Source organism: Desmodus rotundus, chromosome 3, assembly GCF_022682495.2.
Source record: "Desmodus rotundus isolate HL8 chromosome 3, HLdesRot8A.1, whole genome shotgun sequence".
NCBI classification, from domain to species: domain Eukaryota; kingdom Metazoa; phylum Chordata; class Mammalia; order Chiroptera; family Phyllostomidae; genus Desmodus; species Desmodus rotundus.
The window spans coordinates 139,400,723-139,411,926 of NC_071389.1; the positions used below are offsets into that span (position 1 = coordinate 139,400,723).

General features: G+C 38.6%; 1 long non-coding RNA gene across 1 annotated transcript in view; it reads right to left on the reverse strand.

The window, feature by feature from the left end:
* Positions 1–9,606, reverse strand: part of LOC123478266 (uncharacterized) — a 32,223-nt gene extending 22,617 nt beyond the window's left edge. Inside the window, exons 1-3 of the long non-coding RNA XR_006653434.3 lie at positions 9,344–9,606; positions 4,394–4,576; positions 3,241–3,347 (exon numbers count right to left, since the gene is read on the reverse strand). This is a non-coding gene — a long non-coding RNA (uncharacterized lncRNA). The remainder of the gene's footprint in view (positions 1–3,240; positions 3,348–4,393; positions 4,577–9,343) is intronic.
* Positions 9,607–11,204: the final 1,598 nt, after the last annotated feature.

The following is an 11,204-nucleotide window of genomic DNA, read 5'->3' on the forward strand; positions in this document are numbered from 1 at the left end:
TTCTGTTTTGTTTTCGTTTTTGTTTTTTCACTTAATGGGCTCATTTTGTGGGGGGAGGTGTCTTAATTGATTATCCTTGGCTTTCTGAGGCATAATCTAATTCTTTTTATGATCTCTTATTACTCATTTATTTTAGAATCTTAGAATTAAATCCTTACTTCTATGATTAGCCAATTAATTCTCTTGTCATTTCTCTTTGTGGAGCTGGCAATCTCTTCCCAGGGAATTCTTCCTATTTTAATAATAGACAAAACAGTGAACATATTAGTTAAGCGAATACTGCTTAAGGTTAAAAATGATTGCCTCAATTTTATAGTTTTCTGTTGAAAAGTAAAGGCATTGAAGACCCTGCCTGGGAGAAACAAGTGAGCAAGGGCGACAGTGGAAGGGGAAGCTGAGTGTTTATCTTCCGCTTTCTGCTGGAGTGACCCTAAGGTGATGAAGACCAAGAATTTACTGCCTTTGCTTTTCAAGTAAATGACTTGGGTGTGAAAAGCAGCACATCCGCCCTGTGGTTGAGCATTTCTTTTTCTGTGAGTAGCTTAGCTTTGAACTTCTCTGTAGGGGTGGGCTGGTGACACTCCTTGGCCTCCCTTGGAGATTCCTTTCTCACTCTGTTACTTTCAGTTTACTGAAAGACCCCTGGATGATCTGAGGAAGCCTCTGCAGTCTTCTCATTTCCTGACTTCCGGCTGCAGTGATCATATCTTCAAAAATAGAATTCTATACTTAGGAAAGTATACCCATGTCCTATTCTACCAGGAGAGCAAGATCCCAATTTATTGCATTTCTGACCTAATACAATGAAAACTCCAATAACAAAACCCACCTAGCCCAAATCTTTATTAACCAGTATTTTCCCTCTTAAATTCAATTTTTAGGAAAAGAGCAGACTAGCTGTGGTTTCAAGAATATATTTATTTACTTTTTTATTTTTAATTTTTTTATTGTTGTTTACTTACAGTTGTCTCCATTTCCCTCCTTTACTCTCCCATGCCTTACCCAGCCCCACCTCCCACATTCAGTCCTCCTCCCCCCCCCCCCCCGCCCCATTGTCTTTATCCACGGGTCCTTTATACATGTTCTTTGACTTGGCCCTTCCTCTTCTTTTCCCCATTATCCCCCTCCCTTCTGGTTACTGTCAGTTTGTTCTTTATTTCCATGTCTCTGGTTCTATTTTGCTTGCTTGTTTGCTTTGTTGATTAGGCTCCACTCATAGGTGAGATCATATGGTATTTGTCTTTCAGCACCTGGCTTATTTCACTTAGCATAATGCTCTCCAGTTCCATCCATGCTGGAGATCCATCCATGAAGGGTAGGAGCTCCTTCTTTCTTTCTGCTGCGTAGGATTCCATTGTGTAAATGTACCACAGTTTTGTGATCCACCATTTACTGCTGGGCACTTAGGTTGCTTCTAGTACTTGGCTATTGTAAATTGTGCTGCTATGAACAATGGGGTGCATAGGTTCTTTTGAACTGGTGTTTCAGGATTCTAGAGTATAATCCCAGCAGTGGTATTGCCGGGTCAAAAGGCAGTTCCATTTTTAGTTTTTTGAGGAGATTCCATACTGTTTTCTATAGCGGCTTCACCAGCCTGCATTCCCACCAATAGTGCACTAGGGTTCCTTTTGTCTACAACCTCACCAACATTTATTGTTTGTTGATTTGTTTATGATGGCCCTTCTGACCGGTGTGAAGTGATACCTCATTGTGGTTTTAATTTGCATCTCTCTGATGGCTAGTGATGGTGAACATCCTTTCATATGTTTCTGGGCCCTCTGTATGTCTTCCTTGGAGAAGTGTCTGTTCAAGTCCTTTGCCCATGTTTTAATTGTCTTGTTTGTCTTCATGGTGTGAATTCATGTGAGGTCTTTATATATTTTTTTGGAGATCAAACCCTTGTCCAAGGTATCACTGGCAAATATATTTTCCCATACCGTTGGTTCCCTTTTCATTTTGTTGATGTTTTCTTTAGCTGTGCAGAAGCTTTTTAATTTGATGAAGTCCCATTTGTTTATTCTTTCCTTTATGTCCCTTGCTTTAGGGGACATATCAGAGAAAATATTGCTGCGTGGAATATCTGAGACTTTCCTGTCTATGTTTTCCTCTAGGACTTTTATGGTGTCATGACTAATATTTAAGTCTTTTATCCATCTTGGGTTTATTTTTGTTTCTTTATTTTCTTTGAAAATATTCTATTATGATATAGTCATAAAATAAAATAATTAATTAAAAAAAATAAAAGTCCAAACTTAGTTCCTTTTATTTATAATAAAATGTTGTTATTAGCTATTTCCTACAATCCTTTAGAGTTTGAAATAAGGAAACATGCATACAAGGATCATACTCAGATGAAAATTAAAGTATTACTGTATTAATATTAGCAAAAATTCTCTAACACCTAAAATGGATAGCTTTTAGTAAATAAGTGTGGATGTTAAAAACTAATGTTTAATATATACTATCCTTCATACAAATTGAAGAAAATAGGCCTGCAGTGTGTGTGAATTTCCTGTCTTAGCCATCCAGTTATAAGACATGAAAAAGTGGAGGCTTCTTCCCATTTCTGCTCCTAATCAGCAAAGGCCCTGACCAGGTATGCAGAAACTTGAAGAGGGTTTATTGCCCTTGAGTGGAAAAAGGGCCTCCAACAAATGGACAGTGACCTAACTTCTCTAGTAAAATTTGCAGCAGTAAATATTAGGTTCCAAGTGATTAGAGCAGGGAAGGCAGTATTACAAAATTTTAATGAGTGCAGAAGGAGGAGACAGGTTCACCGGATATCATTCATGATGGTTCAAGTCATGCACTACATCACTGTGAGGTGTACAAGGGGGTTACTTACATAGAATGTAATGTCTCTGAGGCTTGGGCAGCAGCAGAAGAGAGTCGTGAAGACCTACATAAGGATCTAATTAGTTGCATTACCCTGGACAAGTTGTTTAATCCCAACTAGCCTTGATTTCCTTGATTAGAGACTACTATTTTCTTTCTCAATAATCATTCTCTCCTACTTCCTTATTTTTAGACCCTTATGTGGACAGGGTTAGATTTTTGTCCAGATTTTTAAAAAATTCAAAGTACGTTTTCCAGTCTTCCTTGCATGTGGCCAATGGAAAATCTCTAAATGAACGTAACTCACTTGAGAGATAATACTTTTCTCTTTTTTCTCCCTCCTCTTACCCAGAGCAAGATTGTGATAGCTGGAATTTCTGCAACTATATGTTATCATAAGGTTACCTTGAGGATGGAAACCACCCGTGGAAAATGATGAAGCAGAAAGCGAGAAGCAGTCTGGGTCCCTGATGTCCACAGAGCCACCAGATCAGCCTTGCCTCCTAGGCTTCCTGTTTACATCAGACAAAAATGAAATCCTACTTTGATTAAGCTGTTGTTGGTTGAGTTTTTCCTTATATATATCTAACCAAATCATAACTGATGGATACTTTGTAATAATACTTGTGTGAGAAAAGAGGAATAAGGGAGGAAATACAGGGAAACACTTGGCGAACAATAAAATGTCACATTAATGTAGGGCTCCGTGAGAATCTGGGCCCAAGCAGTGTTGCTTTGGAGGACTGATGACAAAGATGAACACAGAGTTGTGCCCTCATTCCATGCCCAGATCACAGGTCAGCTTCCTGGGAGCTCAGGGTGGTCCTTTCCTGAGGACAGCTGTGTCTGGCCTGGCAGCATTCTCTGCACCCACAGAAGAGTCACTTGTGGCATCCTTGGCAGGAGCTGGATTGGGGGGCAGGCTGTACCCTCAGATTGTGCCCAGCCATCGAGGATGAGAATAAGTCTACCAAGCCACGAATGATCTGCTTGGGGAGGAGAGGTGGCTGATCTCTCAAAGGAGAAGGGCCTTGAGCCTATTCCTCAATGGGCTTTTATTGGGTTCAACTTGCACAGGAATACAGCTAAAGCTCATCAATCATTGTCAGGCAGTAATGATCAAACAATAGATAACATTCAAAGAACTGGGAGGGTTTATTCTGAGTCAAGGTCAGTTAGCTAAAGGGCCATGAAACTTTGGGAAACAAACCTATTTTATGCTTGGACCCTTGTCATTTAAATTGAGGGCATTCTTAGCAAGGCAGATTTCACAGGATTTTATGCATTCTTTCTTAGGCCTGATTGCCCAGGGGAACCACCTATTCCTGCCCAAGCCTGCACCATCCTCTGGTGTTGTTTCAGGCTTAAGTCAGGTGGGGGAAGTAAGGCAGCCAAGAGATTAGGAGACTTCTTACAGACAGAATGAGGACTCAGGCTATGTCAAAGTCAAGGGGTAAGGGTCCATCACCTTCTTTTTCTATAGCCCCCCAAGTCCTTCCCTGATGGCCTCATCGTGATCATGCCTGTCTTATGTCATCCCTCCCTTGAGGAATCTTACCAGTCATGGGCTAATCAGTCATCTGCCTGGGCCAAGTGGGGTGAAGTAAATGGGGCAGAGGTGGCACCCCTGCTGGGAAGATCTGCTTTGTCTCCTTAGTGGCTTATGGTCCCAAGGTCTTTCACTCAGCCTAGCCAAAGGGGGTTTACAGCTTCTGAAACCAGGCAGGGTTTTTCCCAGCAGCTGGAAAGAGAGCAAAGTATAGGAATAGACTGGTCCCAAGATCTGGGGATTCTTTCTCCTAGGGTTCTTAATAATAAGAGTCAAAGGAAACAGTTGGTGCAAAACAAAAAAGGTCCTGAAGCTGTGCTAATGAGACTAGAGCCATAAAGAATTCTACACGTGAATTAAAGGATCCTTGGACATTTTGATATAATAACTCAGTCACCTGATAAATGATATGGAAAAATGATCTAAAACTGAGAAAGGGAGAAAGACTTAGTTCTTCCTGGAGAGGCCAGGGAAGCTTCACTCATCCTTGGTCCTGGATACTGGCCAAGAAGTCTACCTGCTCTTGAAACAGGGGACAAAAGGTATATTGGTGGGTAAAACGTTTGTCCCCACAGTATTGCTGAGGGCAGGGAAACAGGCGCTCTGGAGGCAGTGGTGTGAATTTCTTCTGCAATATCCTCAACACGGTGCCATCTACGCTATCGCAAGAGAGATTAAGAGGTGAAGGAAGTACATAGTAGGACTTACTATCCTTTTAAAGAGACCAATCTGCTTTAACATCTTTCCTTTTAGTAAAATGTTTTTCCTTATAATAAGCCCAAAAGAGCTTCTCTGCAGCTTCTACTCATTGAAGGCAACAGAGAAACTCTAGTCCTACCCATCTGCGGGCCTATCCTTGGAGCATCTGGAAAAACCTTCCCCATCTTCCCGCAAGTCTTCTTTTAAGGAAGCTTCAAGTAAAGAGAAGAATAATACAAAAATAGAAAACCTGAATTCTGAAATCGGATTTGGCATAAAATATTAGCCTTACCTTCCCTAATGAGTATATGACTTTATTAGTTTTTAAAAAACTTTTCTGAGCCTATTCCCTCTTCTACAAGTGGGAATACTGATCTCCAGCTCCTGGAATTGTAGGAATAATGATGATGATGAAAACAATAGCCAACACTTTCTGGTTATGGACTGTATGTCAGACTACATGTTACTATATTATTTCACTTACTCCCAACAAGAACCCCATAACATGGGTACCTTTGTTAGCTTCACTTTTCAGATGAAGAAATTGAGGCAGATATGTTGAGTAACTTACTGATGGCCACACAGCTGCGCTTAACCACTAACACCATATAGCCTTCCCATAAGGCTAAGTTCCCACCAGGGGCCGGGTGGGACTAATTCTGCTGAGCTTCAGAGCCCAGAGAAGATGAGGCATTTTGGGGAGATAAGGTCATACAAAATAAATGAGGTAACAAAATCAGTGCCTGTTATAGAGTTCAACACATCAATACAATTGGGCTCATTCGGCTTTCCATCTCCTCTAGCTTAAGCAGCCACAATTCTGCTGGGTCAACTTAAACAGTGAGTAAAAATTAATTTCAGTTATCTTGGGTGGGGGGAGGGGTACCAGGAAAATACTTCTTCTCTCAAGCCCTCATGACTACTCCTGAGGAACTTCAACTAACTTCATGGAGCCCCAATTATGTGCCAAGCTCAGTGTGGTTTGCATATATTAACTAGTTTAATTGTTACCCCAACCTTATGAGGTGGGTAGTATCATTACCCTCACCTGCTACAGGCTCAAGAGGCACATCAACTTTTCCATCTTTGAAGGAGACCACCATTCGCTGGGGCTCCTGAGCTTCATCTGCCCCCTCAGGCTCTTCTAACCATGCCATGAAATGGGGACATAAATGCTCCAATGGAACTCTTGCTTCATTGTTAAGGGTTATTCTAATCACAAGAAAAACGTTGGAGAGTAACAAATACAATACCGGACAATTGCAAAGCTGTAGAAGTCTTGTCAAACTTCTTCAGTTCTGGAGTCTAAAAGGATCCTGGTCTAAAAGGATCTGAGTGTATAACGGAAGCTCTATGGGATCGCGGCTCTTTGCTTTGACTCTGGAGGTTGGAGGTCTCTAAACTGGGTCTGGCTAAGACAGCGTTCATGGAGTTCCCCTGAGCAACAGAGGCTGAGCTACACACAGGTGTTCCCCACCCACCACGCCCCTGCCCCCACCCCCATCCCTTCTCAAGAGGCGACTTTTATTTCTGAAAACCTCCAAACCATCCCCCTTTCAGAGACTGCCTTTTCACAGAGTAATGGTCCTCTTTGGGTGTTTCCTTCTTGTAAAAGAGAGGTTTTCTTTGTGGGCTACCCAGGAACTCAGTTAACATTTATATAATATCTTTTTTCGGAACAAAAATTTTGATGTCTAATAAATCAATTTGCAAATGACTATTTGTAAATCAAATTTATGTCAGGTGTTTATGTGTGTTGACTCACTGTGGACATGAAATTTCTAGATATTCAATAGAATAATACCCCTTCTCAGTTCACGTCTTATATGAACACCATTATTTTATTTTCTTTATTTTGTAAAATTCCCCAGCACTTTAGATATTGACTCAGTCTTAAAAAGATGTGTTTTATGAAATATATTTAAGATTCTAATCCATTTAATGTATACTAGTACGTGTATAATGAAATCACTGAAGAAAACTTTATTAAATGTCACAATAAGTAAATAGTAATATGGGAAAAATTTAGAGCTATGTGCCAAAATAATACATAGAGAGTAAAACATTAATTTTTTTAAAGTAGAAAGTGTAATTCCCAGATTTATCAGAGATGGAAATAGAAGAAATCACAAGGGAAAAAATAAAGTTTTGATTATGTAATATTATTTATAAAATTAAAATGAACAGAAACAGAAGGTTCAATATGATGAAAATGGCAGCCCATGATGGGGAGGAGAGAGTCAAAGAGTGGTGGTTAAATTATGGGCTTTGGAGTAGGACCAATAGGTCCAAGTCCTGCATCTGTCATGTGTGAATGAACACATTTAAGTTACTAACTCATCTGTACCTCAGTTTCTCCTTTTGTAAAGGCAGACTAATTGTATCTAAATGTAGCATTGTGGTATATATGAGATACATGAATATGAGGGGAATCCCCCCAAAACTGGAATTATCTTCCAGGGCCCCTTGTGGTACAGTCATCCTCTAGGTGAGTATTCTAGGAACCCATCAGCATCAGTGTACCAGCTGGTGGTGTTGTGAGAGGCTGCGTTTGGCTTCAGTGACTTAGATTTTTTTTGAAGACTCTTTTAAGGCATTTGCCCATTTTATGATGAGTGATTTACAAGTGCACCTGCCTACACTGAGCTAAATGTTCAGCCGTTTTTGACAAAAATGGCATGACCCTCATGCCCCACCCTCTCTATTCACCCAATCTCATCCTGAGTGACTTTTTTTGTTTCCTCAAATGAAAAAAGTCCTCAAAGGGAAACATTTTGCTGATGTGGAAGTAGTGAAACAAAGAACAGCAGAGACACTAAAAGGCATCAAAATCGACGAGTTTAAGAATTGTTTTTGAGAAGTAGAAAAAACCATCTTGGTAGGTGTATTGCATCAAATGGAGAGTACTTTGAAGGTGACTGAAATTTAAAAATTTAAGAATACATTCAATTTTCATAAATATATTCCGAGTTTTTCTGGGGTCCCTTCTTCTATACAGAAAGCACTCACAGCAGTGTCATACATGAGGTGACTGTCAGGTGATTGATAACTACTGCTGTTATGATATATGGCGGTGCTTCTACCCTGGGGCAATTTTGCCACCAGGGAACATTTGGCAATTTCTGAGACAGTTTTGTTTGTCGCGAGTGGGGGGCCAGTAAGAGTGTGCTACTGGCATCTAGCAGATAGGGAGCTACAATCATAGAACAGATGCACAACAAAGAATTATCCGGCCCAAAATAACAGTAGTGCCAACGGTGAGAATCTCTTCTTTGTAGTATGCGAAAAGCTCATACAACTGAACGAGAACTCCAACAATATCCAAAAAAGAACTTGGAAAAAAAGGCTTGGGTCATTTACTTAAAGTTTGGAAAATAAGTATTTGGGAGAGCATTCAGATTTGCCAGTAATAAAAGTAACAATTCAGATCTTGAAGAATTATTTGAAAATTTTGAAAGTTATAATTAAAATCCAAAGTCAGTGATTTACCAAAGAAATGGGTAGATTCATACCTTGTTGGTTGCTATATAAATAGTATCCGTCCTTGAGAAGTAATTTGGTGCTGAGAGCCATGAGGATGTGCAAAATTTCTGACCCATTGATACGAGTTCTGAAAATGTATTCTAAATTAATTATTGAAAAAGTGACGTATATGGGCAAACATGCTTAATGCATACTGGAACATTTCTTATATTAGCAAAATCTGAGAACAATTTAAATAAACACAAAAGGGAAAATGTAAGCAAGTTACATGTTGTGAAGAAATAAACTATTTTATCACACCGACTTTATAATAAAATAAATAATATAAGTACATGGAAAATGTAATGTTCAATGTAGTGCTAAAGGAAAATAAGTAAAACATTTTTTAATATTCTAGAATTACAATTATATAAATTATATGTCCATAAATAAATAGGAAACACAAAGCAAATGTTCAATGACACTGAATTAATTAAAAACAAATACACAGAGACATTGAAGTTAAGAACAATCTAACAATAGCCAGGGGGGAGTGGGGAGGGGAAAGTGAGGAGAGGGGATTACAGGAACTACTATAAAGGACACATGGACAAAATCAAGAGGGAGGGTGGAGGTGGGGGAGGGAGGGAGGTTTAGCTGGGGTGGGGTGGAGGGATGGGGAGGAAAGGCATACAACTGTAACTGAAAAACAATAAAAATTAAACAAAACAAAACAACAAAAACCCAAATACAGTTTACCTTAAACAACAGGGGTTTGAACTGCATGGGTCCACTTACACTGAGTTTTTTCAATAGATGCAGTCATATTCTGTAAGGAGTCTCCCAACCATGGATTCCCAATCACTGATCAAAAATACTGTTTTGATCCATAGTTGGTTGAATCTGCAGATGTTAAGGGATGACTCTGGAGTCAAAAGATATAAGTGGATTTTTTAATGGTTTTAAAAAAATTTTTCAATTATAATTTACTTTCAATGTTAGTTTATATCAATTTCAGGTGCACAACTTAGTGGTTAGGCAATCATATACTTTACATAGTGTTCCCCTCAATATTTCTGATACTCAATGGGCACCATACATAGTTATCGCAATACTATTGACTATGTTCCCTATGCTGTACTTCACACCCTGTGACTATTTTGTAACTACGAATTTGTACTTCCTAATCCCTTCACCTGTATGGGGATTTTTGAACTGCAGAAGTGCCCCTAACCCCTACATTGTTCAAGAGTCAACAGCATAATGTCATAAAATTGGTTTGTACGCACTTTTTTCTTTTTTTTTTTAGTGTTGTTGTATTGTTGACTGAACAAATAGAAAAAGAAAGCAACAACTCACCATGCATGCCTACATTCTGTGAATTAAAGTTAAGTTGGCAGGATAGAATCAGAAATGGACGGTGGTCTCCACACAATAACTCATAGTGCCCATGACCTTCAACAGGGTGTGGTATTTCTAAGTACAGATTCTGCTTCGTTGGCATCCCCTACAGACTGTGCGTTCATCTTGGAGCAGAAAAAGTTTCAAGGTGCTTTCTTTCCATTTTAATTGGAATCTAAGTATATCCTTAAAGAAAAGATGTAAACAACTCATCTGACCTGTTAAACACATTTATTTATCTTTGAAAAGATTTTACTTACTTATTTTTCAGAGAGACGGGAAGGGAGGGAGAAAGAGGGAGAGAAACATTGATGTGTGAGAGGTAAACACATTTTAAAGTATTAAAAATAAAAAATAGAGATAGTGTTTTTGATTACATGGAGTTAGTCACAGGAAAAATTTCATTTTCTTAGGGAGTTTTAAATAACAGTCTTTGGAAAAAATAACTCATAGGTTAATTATTTCTTATATGGCTTAGCTTTTCATATAAAGTCAAAGCTTCTGTTTTTGGCAGCAGTTTTCTTCTTTAATCAAGTAATTATCATAGTTTATTTACATATTCACAAATTTTTCCATTTTTGCCATTGGAAGAGACAACTAATAGGTAGAAAAATGTACAAAGTCACTTTGGGATTGGTTCTGAGTATCTGCAGCGAGGAGACATTGCTACTGATACTGTGTTTTCCTCTAAGACTGTTGTTCAAGGCTACGTGTCACACTATTCCATCATCTTCCAAACATTTTTTCCCTTGGAGACTATTTCTAGGTACAATAAGCAACTGGTTGCTAGAAAGAAACTATGGAAATATTCCTTAAAAAAAAAACCCAAAACCTCTAGTCCTGGCCACCATTGTTTCTTGGTAATCTTAAATCCTTTTAACCTCTTTTTTTTAAAACATGTAATTCTGCAACATAACAATATCATACTCAAGCACTCCATATGACATTTTAGGTGAAATGTTCAAATTAAAGCTATAAATTATTATACCCATATTATTACCCTACCAACCACACTCAAGCAGGCGTTACTTCTGCCAAACCCTGTATAATTTTACTTAAGACAAATACATTCTTCGATTAAATATCAGAACTCCTCAAAATACTCAGAAGAAAATTTGAACATCACTGATATACCATTTTTCATCACCTAATAAAATTTTGAGTCCAAGTATGCTACAGAAACTCTGATAGATGATTGTGGAATAATATAAAACATAAATTTAAGGATATTAAATCTGAGTGAGTAAGAGTAATATAT